The 16,664-nt window shown below is 36.3% G+C and overlaps 1 protein-coding gene across 2 annotated transcripts in view; it reads right to left on the bottom strand.

Annotated features, from left to right (window-relative positions):
• elp4 (elongator acetyltransferase complex subunit 4) overlaps positions 1–16,664 on the bottom strand; it is a 134,979-nt gene that overhangs the window by 1,389 nt on the left and 116,926 nt on the right. For both annotated transcript variants that reach the window (XR_001477320.2, XR_001477321.2), the window contains exon 10: positions 443–506. The gene's annotated coding sequence lies outside the window, so the exon portion shown is untranslated. The remainder of the gene's footprint in view (positions 1–442; positions 507–16,664) is intronic.

Here is a 16,664-nt window from a genome sequence, read left to right as displayed (position 1 = left end):
AGGTGAATCTGCTTTTGTTCCAAGTTGTACTTTCATTTTCTGCACATGTTTTTGGCAACTATGGAAAAATGTTATGATGACCTTAAATGATAACCTGCATGAAGTATTTTTAATACAAAGGTCACAGTGTGTTTTAACACAGGCATTTTGGAACTAGAAATGATCATTTATGAACTGCTAATGATCATTATTTTGTTAGAGGTTAACAGCAGCTTATCTTTCCCATACAAGTATGGCAATGACATTAGTTGAATCATTGCTAACATCACAATTAATTTAATATAATATATTAATTAGTAAGACAAAATAAAGATGTCAGCGATAATTACCACTCATATTTTATTATAATCATATCATGACATTTTATTTATAGTAAATAATAATTACAGATTATTTTGTTGTTTTTTTAAAGAAGTACGTTCAATGCAACGGTTTCACCCACCTGAGTAAAAAGAATTGAATGTCCGAAAATGCAACTTCAACAGCTTGCTAGTTCATCTGTTGTCCTGTATGAAATGTATGAAAAATAAAAATATAAATTAATCAATCTCAGACAAACCCATATTCCAGGTTCTTTTATGCTATTCTGCACGTGCTTCTACAATCAATCCTTGCCTTGTCTATTACTCATTTCACTACACCGTAGCTGTGCTACAGAAGAAGTACTATGGTCACTAGTGGTCATTCCATTGGTACAATGGCAGTGTATACAAGTAAATACCATAGCTTTCCTGGACAGTACCATACAGCGGTTGTACTACACTGTATCTCTGCTTCAGTGGAAGAGTTCCTCCAATACCATGCTGAAGGTCTGGTCACTGGAAGTTGTCCAAGTCAACCCTAAGCCCTATATCTCCTGGTCCAGAGTTGGTTTTGCTACTGTAGCTATTGAGAAGCCAGCACCTCATAAACTAGTTCACTGTGCATTTCACTTCTGCAAGGATGGGTTAACTCTTTGCATTTGAACTTAAAATCTGTCTGACCCCACAGAAATTTGAATGAATACAGATGCAAACAGTACACAAAATATACAAAATAATAATATCTTTCTTAATTGCTATTATTGCAATTAATTAATAATTAATTATTACTGCTGCTGTAGACTTTATTCAGAGAAGACCAACCAGATACATTTCTTGACTTAAAGGAATATTCCAAAGGAACTGAACCTTTTTAGTCTTGAACAGAGAAGACTACAAGGTGACCTCATGCAAACATTTAAAATTCACAAAGGCACTGAAAAAGTCAAACTTAAGATTCTTTCAGAATGAACAGAGAAAAACGTACCAAGGGGCATCAGTGAAACTGTGTAAACTGCATTTAAAATCTAGAATGGGACGTTCTTGACCCAAAAGATTGAGAGCGCATCTAACAAACTACCCAGCCATTTTGTTGAAACCAGTACCCTGGTTTCCTTCAATAAATGGCTGGATTGGAACAATTAACTAACTACCATAACTACATAAAGGCAAGATGGGTTGAATGGCCTTTTCTCATTTGTAACCTTTCTAACATGTGATCTTAATTGTTTTGTGTCTCAAAACAACGTTCAGTCATTTACCATTTGTTGATAATTCATTAAACTATTAAATTACTTGCATTTTTATGGAACAACAAGCCTGCTATCTTCTTCAGAATTCTATGTACACTGCACAAAAACACATTTGAATAAAATAATTAAAAGTGAAACCAAAGTGACCAAAGTTCTAAGGAATTATAAAAGAAGTAAAAACAAGCGGGCTTTTGTACTTCATTTATTTGATGGTCACAGACTCGGAACTGCACTGAATGAATTAAGAAGTCTTATTTCATCAAGGTTTATTCCAGGTTTTTGCTTGATCGAATGATTTCATCAGCCGCTGTATCTCTGAGAACTCAGCCTTCTTTTTCAATATTGTCTTTAATTTATCAATGGTGGGAACTCTGCAGTTCCCAGCATTTTAAAGACAATGTGATACGCAAAATCAATGTGAAAAGAAGAGTTCAGTGAATAAATACTAGTTCTCCAGCACTCATCAAGGGGTTTTTTAGTTATAAGTGGAGATGGAGTGGGGTTTTGATGGTTAGCTTTTTAAGCAGCAGTTATACTTCAGCACGTGGAAAGCTTGCAGGTCGAAACATTGTGGGAAACATATTGCAGTTTTGAGGACTGCAATGTTCTATTAAAATCATTCATGTTAACTGGTCAGTTCAAATGCTGCTTAGTTGTGAACATTAACATGTGTTTATCAACCTAATTTTGTGGCATCAAAAAGACAGTGAAAGAGATTCAGGGGGACATGGTGCTCGAGGGGAATGAATTAGTCATCACTGAGTGAGCATGCCGAAGCAGATGGTCAGCAGTGTTTTGCTGAAGTCACTTCTTCTATCTACCATGCAACGTCGCTGGCAGGAAAGAGAGGAAAAGTCGTGTTGACATTGAGGTGGTGTGTAATATTGCTGCCTTTCTTCACTGATGCAATACCTGAGAGCCCAGGAAGTATTCCCTGACATCACAGAACAGCTATGTCCAGTCAAGTGTCCAACCCCACTGCAGAAAGACTCAAGAATGAAGATGTGGTCCCAACAAGTTTGTTTTTATAGTTGTCTATATATACTTTTATTGAATGCTTAAAATTATTAATTTTATTTCACACCCAAAATATACTTCATTTAATCCCAAGAATGTGACTGATTCGAATCTATAGACATTTAAATAATGATTAAATCCAAACAATCACCTGTTATGCCAGCTGCTTATGCATAAGCCTATCTCAACAAAATAAAAGTGAATTGTTTAAATCTAAATGCTCCCGTAGTGATAAAACACTTTCTTGTCATAAGCATATCTTGATGTTTTGTCAGGTTCAGACTACATTAAAATGAAGATCAATGTCTGCTTCATTTGATGAATTTGAGAGATATGTTAAGACATTGCTTTCAGCTGCATTCAGGTTGTACTATATTGGGGTTACACATTGAATGAGCTCTTGTGTCTTGTTTTGCCTATTAACTCTGCATTTCCAGAAATATGTAGAGTTTTACACTTGCAGTTAAAGATAAACTAATTCTGTGTGACAGTCTTAAAACCATTAAATGAAATAGTATGTGTTAAATAAACAGTGGTATTGTGCTGAGATTCATTTTTACCATTTCCAGGTGTAGTAGTCCATTACAAAAATGTTATCTGTCAATGGGTGAAACTTAGACAATGAAAGACACCATAAAAGTACTTTTACATTCATTAGACTTTCACCATTTTAAGGTGAACAAACTATACCATGTTGAGAACCAGCATGGTTTGCAACAGTTGAGTCTTCACGCAGAGGTCACCCATGTAGGATGTGATAGTCTAAAAGCAAACTGGATTCTGCATAAGTCACTGCCAGCTCAGCATGGGACAGCACTACCTCAAATGTCCAAACAGGGCTATAAAATGCACACAGTACTGTTTTACTGAAAACAAGCAAATCCAAAGTTCTCTCTCCTGATGCCAAATGGCAGATGTGGCTAGTGAATTATCTGTGACTTAAAATTAGTCACACAAACATATGTGTAGTTTTGTTAATACACAGCCAGCTGTGACTCCTGCTGACGCATGAGGTTTATCAATGTGTTTAATTCCATTACTCTGAGAAAGCTAATTATGAAGGCATACCTCATTCTTGTTTCATTGTTCTTCTTTCAATTATAGAAAAACAAAGCAGTGAAATGACAGCACCAAACACCAAGAAAGGCAGTGAAGAATGTCCTAATCTCTGAATGGTACTGTTCAGTATAATTAAGGGTGAATGTATTTTTCTTTGCAATGGGAAGACTGACGAATAAATATGTTTTCTAAGCTATTCATGAATTATTGGCACAAACAAAATTAAATGCATATAGGTACTGTATAAAAAGATACATTCACAAATACAATTACTAGCATACTGATTTTAAAGTTTTGTGCATTGATAGGAATGCAGTCATAGACACAGGGTGTCTTTAAAAATACTTTTAAAATCCCATTAAGAAAAAAATGAATCAAACATAAGAAGAATCTAAATTAATAAATTAAATATTAAATATGTCCTGCAAAAAGGGGACTTTTAATTGCATTTTTTGTTCTACAACGAGCTCATTAGAGGGAAAATAAAGATTAACCTTTAGAATCACACTGGCATTTCCCTTTTTCCCTCCAAATGTAGAATTAATACACATTTTTTAATCATTAGTGTAATTTTCAGGATGATACTTTTGTTCTTTTGGCTGTTGAACTGTTACGGATGTTACTAACCCTTCAAATTGTTTGCTTCATTCAAGCATTCTTTTTTGAATAATTCATTAAGCATTATTATCGAAGCGTGGAACACCTCATTTAGCACTGGTGATCTTTTCCTTATGTGTGGTTGACAGGCAATCAAAGTTTTTACCAGTGCAGAAAATTTGCAATTCAGAAATGTAGTTGCAGCAATTAGAAGCTATCAGGTAGCAAAGGAATGGCAGCTTCACGAAAAAGTGAGGATTAAATGAATTCAACTCATGTTATCATGAGTGTGCTGGACAAAACAAACCAGCTGCTTTTAACTTCGCAAAATGAGTTTGCAAAAATCCTGCCTTTGAAGGGAGTTCTTGATTATGACATACTGTACCAATAGCTTCACACAGGGGAGAATGTCACATCTTCTTTCGCTTCTGCTCTAAGACATACCTTCACTATGATGTCTGAAAAACGACCCGATCTGCATAACTTTATTTGGATTTGAAAATATCAGGAGCTTTGGAGAATAAGCCAATCCATTCTGTCCTGTGATTTTAAGAGGTAAATTTTAAGACTGAGTTAATATATTTAATACATTTACCTCTAAAATAGTTATATAGTCTATCAGAAATAGTGTAGTGTATTTGTCATTTTCTTTCACAGCATTTATCCCTGAACGCAAGTCATGATATTTAATAAAAATGCCAAGTGTACAGTATTGAGTTAAAATGACAAAATGAGCTGATTAAGAAACCCTGTAAACAGCCTGTCAAACACATGATGTTAATTAATGTACAGTAAGCACAGCTAAAGGTAAGACCATACCCTGATTGAGTAAAGAAGATTGCCTGAATATATCAGGGATGTTTGAAGGTCTACGTAAAGCTTAATGTGATGCTGAAAAATAGAAGTAGAAATACAACGTTTTAGCTCCTGAGCCTTCTTTAGGTGTCAGGAGGCTAGGCAGCTGAAATTGTGTAGATTTTTACTTAACCTTCACTTGTTCCTTTTGCAGAAAAGGCACATTGGTATACTGTAGTTCCCCTCCTGAACATGACTGAAGGCAGCCTGTCTGTGAATGGAGCTGCTCGGACAATGAGACGTTCTGCTTCAACAGTCAGTAAAAGAGTCCAGAGAAACTGGGAAGCTGGCTCTGTGAAGGACAGGCCACATCCTGGAAGGCAGAGGGTCAACACACAAGTGCAAGAGCATCTGATCCACTTACGTCATTCTTTTCAGACTGCAGCGACTACAGCATGAGAAATCTCAGAAAGAAATAAGATATGTTATCACCAGAATAGCTCACTATAAGCATCAAATTGTTCCCATTATGCCTGACAATGATCTGCATGCTCAGAGGTCATACATGGGAAACATTCACAGCTGAGGGATTACATTTTCTCGCAGCCAGAGAGTATCTGAATTAGTTGTAGAGAGAGTGGTGGACTGGTTTATTCACCAATTAATGTTGCTTTGCCCTTAACAAGCCTGACTTAAGATGTCTGATAGCGATGACTATTGCATTTTTCAAGCCAACCAGTGAGGTGGTGGTGTGATGATATGAGGAGGAACCTTTTTAACACAAGAAAGCCTTTGGTGCAGATTGAGTGCAACCCTACTCCTCATCATTACATTGACAAAGTCCTTGTACCAACACTTTGCCTGTCCTGCTCGTCAGTCCACATGATTCAGCTTTCCAAAAGGACAATGAAAAACTACCCAGCGCTGCGCGAGGATGGTTTGACTTCAAGTAAACAACATTGAGATCTTGCCTTGACCAGATTTTTCACCTGACCTGAGCACATTAGAACATCTGTGGGAGCAACAGATACCAGCACCATTAATCGGAAAGGACCACAGTCAGCCAACCTTTGCAGCTGCACAGGGAGAGAGGTGGAACATAGTGCCTGATGGTGTCAATACATCAACGGTGCAAAGACAGTGCTAGTGCTCAAGAGGTCATAGCTAGATCTTGTGTTTGTAAAGTTTTCATTTTAATGGTGCATCATGTTTCATATTGAAAACTAGGCATGATCTTTGCATTTCTGTTATTGGTCTCATTTTCTGTGATTATGTTTGATATCAATGTTTAAAATATTGTGTTTAGGACTGTGGCCACCTTCAGTAGAAATACTAGGTGTATTTCTGTGACTCATACTTTGCACCAGGGTGCTGCCTTGTGAGATTCATCCCCTTTCCTCCTGCAGAACCTGGAAAAGCATGTGCCTGTTCACTACTCTCTGAGCTGAAGGTGCCTCACAATATCCCAGCTCAGCCCACAGGTGTTCAGTGGGTTTCAGTCTGGCCATGAGGGTCTCCACAGCATAACTGTCATATTCTCATGTCACAACAAAAGCCACTGTTGCATGAACAACATGAAGACATGGACAATTCAAAGTCACTAAAGTGCATCCTGGTCACTCACAACTGATCAATTAATCAAAATGGCATTGAAAACCTATATAATCAAAATCCATTATCCACATACTTTATTTGTCTTCAACCATACATGCATTAATACGATAATAAGTTTATTTTGATTCCCAGTATATTATATAAAAGATATCTGTACATTCATAATGCCTGTCATGCAAGCAAGTGTGAAATCAGTCTTCTGGTGTGGCAGGGAACTGCTATAGGCAATAATGACCCAGACACTTATGAAAGAAGTTTGCAAAAGGCCCTATAAATAATCAGAAGGTACTTACATCTGAGCAGTTGCTCAGCACACAAAACAATTTTTTGGAGACTGGAACTAACGAGTTGATTCTTATCATGTCATGTTAATCGCTATCATCTCAATCTCAATATTAGATGTAAAAAAACAACTAATCACAAAACCTTTTTCCTATACATAGACATATAAATGTAGATGTGTATATTTTCTTTAAAATAGTGATTTTGTTTAGAACAACACATGTATGACTTACATTATTAAACTGAGGAAGATTATGACAGAATCATAAAAGTGAAAATACAGTAAAAATGGGCAGGAACCTCTTTAACAGTGGATAAGAATTGTGCTGGAAGCCCACATCATTTACATAAACAAACGGGAGGCATGTCAGCAGACTACACGTTTTCCATGGTAAGCAATTAAAACTGATTTATACATCTTCTGTTTATGCAATAATTGTGCAAAGATATACTGACACAGTAAAATTGTTTCTGGAAATTTTAGAGCACAGAATAAATGGGAATCACAGATCCTTAACCAGCAAGACCGTGGTGGTTCGAGGAACCAGTTGCTAGCCTTGAGTTACAGTATGTACTTAAGAGGATGCAGTTATACTGTAACTGCTGCCCAATGAGGCATCTGAAATACAAGATACAAGAAGAGAGGGAAAACCTGTTTCAGTGCACACAAACTAACATACTATATATCAGAATACATACATTTCACTGTTGGCCCAAAATGCGAGAAACGCTAATATAAAGATTGAAGACCATCCTCACCAGCATTAACCCTGTATAAGCCGGAGTTGGGGCTGTGGTAACAGCTGTTAAGACAATCGGCCCAATCACAATCATTTTGGAAGAATGGCTGTTGCTCTGACTACATGCAGCTATAGTGTGAGTCCTTGGTATTGCCACAGGAATGCCATCTTACAAAGCTGGGAAGCAAGCCCTGTACAAGGTCCTTCTACACAACTGCTTTGCAATGTTAATCTGAAACCAGATGGCTCAATAACTACACCTGGATACTGCAGAATGCGACCAGGCGCCTCAATGGGTGTTGAAAAGATTAACAGAAATAAGACAAGCCCATCAGAGAGATATGTGGATGCTTCAGTTTTTAAAATGCAATTAAATAAAATGATAGTGCTAAAATGTGTGTAACGTCAATAATCACTACCGATGTGATTGGTTTTCGAAAGTCAGCGATGAAAATATCTCTGCTCAAATGTGAATGTGAGAACATGAGTTCAGGTAAGCAACATTTATTACACAGTCTTCTAATGATGAATTTGAGTGATTAATGGTATTTAAGTGTCTCACAGGTTATGGAGGCAAACTGAAAAGCAATTACCCTGCACAACGCATTATGTATTATGCAATTAAAGGAACTATCATTCCAAAATCCACTGATGTACTCTGCGCTGAGTCATGGTGTTTCAGGTTTTGCACATTATGCAGAAGACCCTTGTTACACTATAGACAGCCATCCCCACTCATTGTATTTGAACTGACTTTATGGAGCAGAAGGAAGGTCCTGTACATCTTGGTCTGGCACTGATGGGAGTAGCACATAAAAATCTCCAATGTGTCTCCTCATAACATGGTCTGTCACAGCAGACAGTAATACAGAGTGTGAAAACATGCATCCTTTAAAGCAAGTATCTACCCTTTTCTGACCCTCATTAAGTACACAGGCAGTCTTGTTAAAATACAAGCCAGATTTGTGCTTAATGATCTTGAAATAAATGTAATTGACTGGGCATTACCATCCAAATGCTCTTACGGAACATAGTGTTTACCATCTAAATTTCACATGTGCAGGCTTTATGCATGGAGCCTGCCAGTCACTACACACAGAAGCAACTGATGGCGTAGAAAAACATATAATAAACGCGGCAAAGCAAGACAACTAAAGCTAGATGGCTAATGAACATGCAAATGACTTTCAACAATGTACTTGAGATCTTGACTTGATACTGTTCTAACTGGAGAGCTGAAACCATATTTCTAAATAACTATTGTATACCTCTACAGTATCTGCACTCAGTTGGCTTTTTTACATCATTGGGTTTAAGCTATATACTGTTGTTGTTTTGTTAATAAAAACAGACAAAACACTAAGCGCAATAATAACGAGCCGTGATCCATGAACGGTTTATGTTAAGAAACTGAAACGGTTTAGATCATTGATGATTCTCACGAAAACCGATGGAGGTTCTTCTCCAAAATATTTGCAGGCGATCTATAAGACAAGAAAGTGAATCTGATTATGTAAAAAAAACTGAATGTTTCACAATATTACAACACGATTAAAATATTTTTTCTATAGCCCCCTCCATTTGAAATGACAGCCCAATCAATAAATTGCCTCATTAACTCGCTAATGCATTCGTAAAGCTAACCTGATAGTGTTTCGAATTTTTTCATATACAATATAGGGCAAGGCTAATAATGCTGCTGTTTGACAGGTCTTTGCTTTGACTCAGCCCCGGGGTGTTTTCTGTGTGGAGTTTGTACGTTGCGATCGTAGTTGCATGGGTTTTCTCCCACGGTCCAGAGACAAGCTGTCTACGTTAATTGTCGTCTCTTAATTGATCCCCTTTATGCGTGTTTGTGCTCGCTGCGCTGGACTGGCGTCCCACGAAGGGTTTTGTCCTGCCTATCGGTCTTTGTCATTTGTGTTGCGCACCACGACCCTGTATTGAACTAAGCGGTTATTGAAAATGGATAAAACGTGGAGCTGTCCATTCAGCACCATGCGGTACCACAAACCTGATTGCGGCTTCCATAAATGCAAATGCTAACCACAACTATCAATTTTTCATCTGTGTCTTGGCTTTCGTATGAACCAAAATTAGCTGAGTACAGTGTGACCTCAGACGTTTCTGTGAGAAAATAGAAATTGCAGAGAGTCTCGATACAATCGGCGATCATTTTATCCACAATCGCCACAACAGTCGAAACAACCCAATTTCCGTAAGAGTGGTCTTTTATCCAAAACTAATTCTTAAGGACACATTAGTTGCGGTTTAGTCTGTCTGTGCCATAAGATAGGAATCATCTTAAGGAATTAAGAAGAGTATAACTAACCTTTCGATAATCAGTTTGCACAATAAACTTACACCACAAAACAGTTAAAATAACAACGCTTCTAATTTTCTTCTGGAGCAACTACATTCTACATTGAATTATCATAAAGGTATTATTTACTTTGACTCAGTTGTAGCTGGCAATGTGTTGGTGTAATTTGTAGCCAGTATTCTTAAACGTTTATCATCTTACACAATGACTCGTAATATGAACTCTGATCTAACCCAATATTAAGTTACAGAACTGGCTCAGAATTACTTTTCAGAATTAATCCAGGACCTGGAAAGTTGAAAACCTACTATTCATTCATTGTTGGTAGTATAGCGTAGTTGGTAGTTAAATCTATGTTATGTACTATTGAGAAAATAACATATTACTGCAATTTGGTGTGTTGATATCCAGAATTTAGTGCGAGTCTCCTTAAGTGTGGTGTGCTTGCATGTTATTGATGTGTATTCGTGTGTGTGTATTGTTTGAGAGTGAGCGAGATGGATTTTGAAGAAGCTCTAACACGCAATATTCGGTTTGGGGTTGTTGTAAACAAACTTTACAATGGTACATTTGGTTACATTATACTTTTCACCACGATGATAAAGTAAAAAACACCTGTTAAGCTCTTTCAGCAACACTTCCAATTTTTTGTATTGCATCCAGATTGCAGTTTTAAAAATAAATTAACAAGTCTGATTTTTTTCCACAATATCGTATCGTGTTTGGATGGCTGAAAATATAGATCCATGGTGGATTTAACCTGCATGCATGCTGTTATTTCAAAGCAGCAAAGCAGATCTATTTTAGAAGCATCTAAACGAAAAACAAGACTACAAGGTTTATTTGGATTTGGAGATATTTAACACGACGTTTCCAGGCTTTCCAGGCCCTGTGAACGTTTTCAAGACCGCACGCTTTCGGATTTAGGGTTTTTTAACAACAGATTCCCGTGTAAATCATCAGCAGAGCTCACGCTTTACGGTACTGTCGCTTCACCCGTCTCACAGCCGCTAGAGGGAGGTCATGTACTACACAACGGCAGGATAGGATATCGAGAACTAATACAGTTAATTGGTGTCATTTTTAATATCAGAGCAATACGTTTAAGTAAAATAAAGCTAGTATAAAATGCTTTTCTGTTTCTTTTTGGGATAAGCAATAAGAAAGTAAACCCAAAATACAATTATTATTAAACTGCAAAACATCCAAAGCAGCTACAGGGTATTTGTAAATGTCTTCAATAAAGAACGCAGAACAAAGTTTGAAATAAAAGTCAGAAACACGACACTTAAAAACTTTTATTCTATTCGACTGACTTTTTGCACTCTAACTTTAGGCATATGAAGAACGGTATTTGAATGTGCTGTACAATAAGCTACTAGCTTTAAACTCACCCAATGCAGAATATTCTAGAATTGTCCCATTAATTCATATAAAGATCTGTAATATTCATATTCCCTAAAGTATCGTTTTTGTGTGGGATCGTGGATAATAAATTCTAATCTCATAACCGAAGACGCCTCAAAGTGTATTGTGTTATTATCGGTATACCACCGAAAACGTGAAATGTGAACAATTGAATCTCTTGCAACATGTATTTTTGAAGTGTTTTATCTAAGACCGCACTTTAAAATAAAGGTAAACCTATTTTTTTTAAATAGATATCTCCCGTCTTATGTGTTTACATGACATCACTCGGGAAAATCTGAATAAAAATGAGAGCATATCTAAAGTTTTTGCTATTTACTGGTAATGTCTCTTTGTGGATAAAAACAGAAGTAGTAGTCCGCTAGTGTAGTACTGAATAGTCAATATAAAAATCAGGTACATTCCCCTTGGTTTCAAGATGTTAATTTTGCGTTAGGAAATACTTTCACATTATTTTGGTATTGAGATGTATAAATATATAAGTGTTTGAAGATATGGGCTGTAACCGTGTTAATACAAATAACCGATTTTAACTCAACGTGTCCAGTTCAAAGTGCTTGAGAACAGTATAAACTGTTTAGGTTCAGAGGGGATTTTTGTCTATACAGTTGGATTCTTTGGTCAGGCAACAGCCAAAGCTGTTGTATGTAAACCCTGCATTCAGTGCATAACAATGGGATTGAGGTTTTTATCCACAAAGCTATTTATTTTCCAATCAGAGGTATTGACTGGAGACTACTTTGGTAAACTGGTAGCTTTGAGCAGCTTCGAAGAATCACAAGTGGAGGTTTTTGTCTACTTAGGATTTACTAGCGTTGGAGCTTCTATTCTACTTTTTTATTGGACTTCTTTTACATATGTATAGAAGCGAGAAAGAAAAAAAAACACTGTTGATGGTCGAGCAAGAGTCTGTTTCCATGTGGCTTTGGCAAAAACTGTGCTCGGAACTTTTAATTTGTATAGGGGGCCGGATCGTAACGTGGCAAGGTTTTAAAACATTTTAGCCTCCCTCATTTTTTTATAAAAAAGGTAACAAATTTTCCACCCAGCTAAATACGACGCGGTCCTTTTAAAGATGTTGGACAGCTATGAAAGGTTTTCAGTTTTTTTTTTCCTCACAGAGTAACGTCCGCCTTTAAACAAGACAAGTTGTGTTACAAATTTGATACAATTTAAGTGGTAGCAAGTTGGCTTCCTATCAAGTGGTGCTCAGACTGCGCAGATATCTAGTTGTCCTGTCAAGTTGTACGAAAGTAGGGATGTGTGTAAATCAGTTTTACAGAAGACAAAATGTTTTTTTTTCTGGCGAAGTAGGTTCTTCTTATCTTTAAATGTGGATGTATTGAGCAGACGATGAAAGGTAAACTTGTGCTACTGAAGCACTAGAGTCTCTGTAACGTAAATCCCATTGAATGATTCACTTGGAGCTGGGAGACACACTGTGTCCAGTGCTGTTGGTGAATGTTTGCTCAGTTATTACCCTTACGAAAACGGAAGGCACTGGGGTGACGTGGCTTTGTAAACTGTCAGCCATCTGAATATATTGTGATTTTAAAAATATTTTTTTAAAATCAAGAATAAAAAGATTCACTTTGAAGAAAACTAAAAGAAATAAGAAATACTGATTCCCCCCCCAAAATAAAAAAAAAACATAGCCTAGTGAAGTATCTTCCTATGAATAATGAGAAAAAACATAAACAGCCTACAAAATCAATGTATCTCTTCATAAACTATTGGAATATAGGAAACACGTACATGCAGAACACAAGTGCAATTTGGAGGGAGTGAACATTGAAAGGTGGAGTGGCAGTGACCACAAAACAATGAAATCTTAATTAGCCTATTACTTCTATATTACTTCTTTTATTTCTTCAACATACTGATTTTATACCAGGGCTAAGTTTCTTGAGTCGCGCGGTGCCATGACATTTACCATATTGTACCTAAACATACCGTACAGGATAAACACACAAGTCTTAATTAAAATTCGGGCCTAAATCACTCAACAATAATTATCAGGATTTCAACATTTCAGGTACACCGTTTTTTTACACACGACACGTCGTTTTTCATGAGTGTGTTCTGCGCTAATGTAGTACTGTGCTCGCAAGACCTGTTACAAAATGTCTCTAGTAACCCTTAAAAGCATAGGGGATAAAACCTTCTGTGCTGTAAAAAAAACAAGCTATGCAAGGCCTATATCAAATATATGATATTTTATAGGCCCCTGTAATGTAATTAAGTGATCTAACAAGGATTAACAACCAAATATAGTTGGACCGGAATCAGAAATTGTGTGTAACAGGTTGAATTACTAAAATTACGAAGAAAATTTATTCTCTAAAATGTTTTATTAGGCAAGAGGGGATTACACTTTGCCGTGTAATTTAAAGGACACACATACAATCGTATTTCCATCCAAACCTACCAAAAATATTAAGTGAAGGCAATGTTACTTTAAAGCAGTCTTATGTATTGTACAAACGATTCATACACTTAAGATCCGTTCAAGAATTCTTCATTCACAGACACGTGTGAAGTAAACTTTAAAAACCTTTATTTCATTAAACTTATTCTGAGTTTCAGATTTATAACCTGTAGGCTACAGATTTTTGTCTTAACACTAACCTGCTTTTTGTCCTGTAAAGTGCACCTTTAACAGATGGTTGGTCATTTTTGGTGTTTGCTTTTAGCCCAGTTGTTTGTATTTGTAGAGAAGTTAAATCTAATCACAGTCATTAGGTCTGACAACAGGAAGTACGCTTCCTTTCTAAAAACACACACTGATGTGCAAATAATTTTAACTTTTACGTAATACGCGATGGCATAGCCTTCTATTCTCTTTTCAGTGTGGGTTTAGTACACAAAAGCTGTCATTTGAAGAAATATATATTTTGAATACAAATGCAAGACAGTCGTAAAACATCTGTAGCAATCGGCTGATAGTATGTGGCAGTGACTTTGTGCTTACTCTAGTCATTAAGCATTTCTCGGTACAGATTTAGGTGAAGTCAAAACTACTTCACCTTCTCAGCCACACCAAAGGTAAATTTATGTTTAAGAGATATGTCAAATATATACCAGTCTAAACTCTATATGATAGTCCATATTCTATATTTTCTTTCTGTTTTATTTTTAAGATGAATACGTTTCACTTTTTTTTCCACAAAACAACGATAATAGATATGTTTTGTCCATATAACATCACCAATATCACAGCAAGGAGAAATGTATTTGTTCATTTACTTGTTTACGAACTGAAGATCTGATCTTTAATTACTTATATGACATGTGGGTTTGGGGTTTTGATAAGATGTCAAGTTTTAATGCATACAGTGAGGTTTGAACTACATGCACAGCAGTATCTTAAAGCATAGCACTTAAAAGAATAAGTCTAATATGAGGTTGGAGAAAAAAATTGTTACTGTAGGTCTGTTCCAACTCGTAGGTACGAAGACTTTCAACTTTCAACTTTCACGTGTGAAGTAGCAGAGTTGTTGCACTTGTTAAGTAGATTTCTAATTTCTTTAGATAGGTCTCAAAGATGTGATGAAGAAAAAGACAAATTTCTTCTGGATCGTTCTCAAAAAATCAAAAAAAGACCCAATCACTGTGCTTTATCCAAACCTAAAACGTTTTTATTGGTCTACACTCACGCATTTCTTTCCTGAATGCTGTCTAAAACAAGACTGTGAAAGAAAACTCGTGTGACCCTTTTGGGCAGAAACGATTAACCCGAATTCAAGGTACTGGAGACACTATCTAAAATAAATACTCTCCAGGTATGCAGGCCCAGGCGGTGTAACTAGAGTAAGTAAAGTCAGACTGGACATTTGGAATGCTTTCTATAAGGTCTAGAAATTCCAACACGTTTCTCCTTTATTAAACCGACATCCTTCAAAATAATCATTAGCCAGTATTTCAGTCATTTGCACGTGCAGTTTTGACGACTAACGACACATATATCTACTGTACGTTGTATTAATATTAAAATGCAAGTTTACAGAATCCAAAACTGCCAATGAAAGTTTCACTTGAACGTCTGGATCAGTGTAGTCAATTGGTAAATTGGAGTAGTCAATGGCTAAAGGAAAGTTAAAACTGTTTAGGTAAAAGAATATATATATATAATCGTAAAAACTTATCTTAACCTAAACATTTAAACCCTTTGATTAATTCTTGTGACTCGCGACTCCAGTTTTCAACTGATGGATTAGTAGAATAACTAATAATAAATAATCTACACAATTCCTGGCTTTCAAAGTAATAGGTCATATTTGAATAACCTGAAAACTGTTGAATAAAACTTAATATCTCTTTAACTCTAACTATTATTTTAAAATATATTATTTTAGTCATGCTTGGATATGAGATAGACGACAAAGAATCAGTTTTTGGGGAGTTCTAAAGTAAAAAAGTGAACAATATCCTTTACTCAGAATAAAATAACTCTAATGCAACCTAATCATATTTTAAAAAATAAATTCTTACTCTCGTTTCAATAAAATGTTTGCTAAGAGTCTTATTTCAGCAGTGTGGGTAATTTCAAATAAAACTGTTGAAGCCTCTTTTTAATTTTTAAAAGTAGTGCAAGTGAGTGTCACGTGTTTTCTTGTGCTTCTAGGCTCCCAATGTTCGAGTTATGCCATCAAGCTAATATATTGTGACTGCTCTCCTCTCTTGTGACAAAGCCTTGCAGCTGCCTCTGAATCGATAGATGTCAAAGAAATATGAAAACAATCATGACAGAGAACTTAAATCCTGGCTAGGAGTCTGTATAATGAAAAATGTGCCTCTATTCTCAAGGCAGCGGATTAATTCATCCTAAACTTTTGTCGAATTTTATTTTGGTACCTTTTTCCCAGCAGATAAAGCTACATCTGTTGGGTTTGTAATGTAATTTGTAATTACTGCCCTTCATGTGGTCTGCTGCCTTGAACCGTCTTTAATTAAAAGCATAATTAAGGAAAGATCTTAAGCAAGACTATAACCAGATGGGTTTTTATAAACAGTAAACGGTTTGCGGATTTCATTGGCTGATTTGTGATACTGCCTGTAATCGTTGATTTCAAAGGAGCCAGCAACGGAATACTGATAAAACAGAATAATCTGTGGTAATCTTTCAATTGAATATGGTATTTTGTTGTTTTTTTTTTTGGGGGGGTGGGGGGGCATCGACTACTGAATATATACCACATTGGAAAGAAATCAATGCTCTTTGGACCGGTCCTAACGGAGATATCCGTTTTCCAATTAG

Source organism: Lepisosteus oculatus, chromosome 21 (genome assembly GCF_040954835.1).
Source record: "Lepisosteus oculatus isolate fLepOcu1 chromosome 21, fLepOcu1.hap2, whole genome shotgun sequence".
Classification (NCBI taxonomy): Eukaryota; Metazoa; Chordata; class Actinopteri; order Semionotiformes; family Lepisosteidae; genus Lepisosteus; species Lepisosteus oculatus.
Note: the sequence above shows the minus strand (reverse complement) of the source record. Positions and strands in the feature narration are given on the sequence as shown.